This window comes from Phoca vitulina, unplaced genomic scaffold (assembly GCF_004348235.1).
Source record: "Phoca vitulina isolate PV1807 unplaced genomic scaffold, GSC_HSeal_1.0 scaffold23, whole genome shotgun sequence".
Taxonomy (NCBI): domain Eukaryota; kingdom Metazoa; phylum Chordata; class Mammalia; order Carnivora; family Phocidae; genus Phoca; species Phoca vitulina.
Window position 1 is genome coordinate 4,166,324 of NW_022589726.1, and position 2,372 is coordinate 4,168,695.

General features: G+C 39.0%; 1 pseudogene; it reads left to right on the forward strand.

The window, feature by feature from the left end:
* The first annotated feature begins 338 nt into the window (after positions 1-338).
* LOC116642215 lies at positions 339-1,785 on the forward strand (annotated as a pseudogene).
* The last annotated feature ends 587 nt before the right edge of the window (positions 1,786-2,372 follow it).

Genomic DNA, 2,372 nt, shown 5'->3' on the forward strand with positions numbered 1-2,372 from the left:
AGATAATGGCTGAAAACTTCCCTAACTTGGGAAAGGAAGCAGATATCCAGATCCAGGAAGCCCAGAGATTTCTAAATAAGATGAACTGAGGGCTCTTGGGTGGGTCAGTCAGTTAAGCATCCAACTCTTGATTTTGGCTCAAGTCAGGATCTCAGGGTCATGAGATTGAGGCCCACGTCAGGCTCTATGCTGGGCATGGAGCCTGCCTAAGGTTCTTCCTCTCCAACACCCCTGCCCACTCAAGCATGTGCACTCTCTCTCTCCCTTAAAAAAAAAAAAAAAGATGAACTCAAAGAGACCCACACTAAGACACATTACAGATCTTCCTCAACTTATGATAGGGTTACATCCCAATAAACTCATTGGAAATTGAAAATATTGTAAGCCAAAAATGCATATAATACACCCAACCTACCAACATCATAGTTTAAACTAGCCTACCTTATGTGCTCAGAACACTTACATTAGTCTACAGCTGGGCAAAATCATTTAACACAAAACCTATTTTATAATAAAATGTGGACTATCTCAGGTAACTTATTTAATACTGTACTGAAAATGAAGAACAGAATGGGTGCATGGGTACAGAATGCTGTAAGTGTATCAGTTCTTTAACCCTGCAGTTGCGTGACTGACTGAGAGCTACAGTTCACTGTCACAGCCCAGCATCATGAGAGAGTATTGTATTGCATATCACTACCTGGGAAAAGATCAAAACTCAAAATCTGAAGTACAGATTCACAATATTGTAAATGCGTATTGTGTATTCAGTAGAAATGTGTATTGCTTTCACACCATTGTAAGCTGAACCATTGTAACCCAAGACCATCTATATAATTAAAGTGTCTAAAGTTAAAGACAGGGAAAGAATATTAAAGGCAGCAAGAGAAAAACAACTTATGGGTACCCATATCCATACCATATCATACCATACCACACCCAAAAATCAACAGATTTTTCAGCACAGACTTTGCAGGCCACAGGGGAGTGACACAATATATTCAAAGTGCTGAAAGAAAAAAAGGAAACTTACAAGCAATAAAACTCTACCCAGAAGCGGCGGGGAAAATGGCAGACGGGAGGGCAGGAGAGGAGAAGCCTGAGAAACCGCAGCAAGCTGGAGTCGCCGGAGTAATGGAGGGGAAAGTTCCAGTTGCAGCGCTGAGAAGCGATCAGCTGAAGAAGAAGCTGCAGACCTCCCAACAAAGCCTACAAAGATCTCCAAGTTTGGATTTGCCATAGGTAGACGACAAAGAAAGCCTCAGCCATATCCATCAAACTCGGATCAAGTAAGCCTAAAGAAACTGTTCCAATGCTTGCTCCAAAAACCCTTTCAGTAGCAACAGCTTTTAATGAAGATGAAGATAGTGAGCCAGAGGAAATGCCTCCAGAAGCAAAGATGAGGATGAAGAATATTGAAAGGGATACACCAACATCAGCAGGACCAAACTCCTTCAATAAAGGAAAGCATGGTTTTTCTGATAACCAGAAGTTATGGGAGCAAAATATAAAATCTCATTTTGGAAATGTCCATGACCAAGACAATTAAATGATGTCTTTTGAAATTGAGGTGTGGGGTGGGTGTAAAGTTAAAAGGAACAGTTTCCTTTTTTAAAGAATGGTATAAGACTATCTTTTTTTTTTTAAGATTGAGTGGTACACTAATAAATGAGAGTTTGAAATTTAAAAAAACAAAAACAACAAACCAACAAAAAACTCTACCCAGAAAAGTTATCATGCAGAATTGAAGGAGAGATAAAGAGTTTTCCGGGTAAACAAAAGCTAAAGGAGTTTATCACCACTATATTAGTCTTACAAGAAATGTTAAAGGGATTTCTTTAAGGTGAAAAGAAAAGGTGCTAATTAGTAACAAGAACACATATGAAAGAAGAAATCCCACTGGAAAAGTAAACATATAGTAAAGGTACTGGATTAATTACTTATAAAGCTAGTCTAAAGGTTATAAGACAAAAGTAATAAAAATAACTATGATCAAAATAACTAGTTAAGGGATACACAAAAAAGATGTAAAATGTGAAATCAAAAACATAAAACATGGGCACCTGGGTGGCTCAGTCGTTAAGCGTCTGCCTTCGGCTCAGGTCATGATCCCAGGGTCCTGGGATCGAGCCCCACATCGGGCTCCCTGCTCGGCGGGAAGCCTGCTTCTCCCTCTCCCACTCCCCCGCTTGTGTTCCTGCTCTCGCTAACTCTCTCTCTCTGTCAAATAAATAAATAAAATCTTAAAAAAAAAAACATAAAACATGCATGTATGTGTGGAGAGTAAAAATGTTGAGCTTTAGAAAAAGGTTCAAACTTAAGTTGTTATCAACTCAAAATAGACTTGTAAGTTGTTATAGTAACCTCATAGT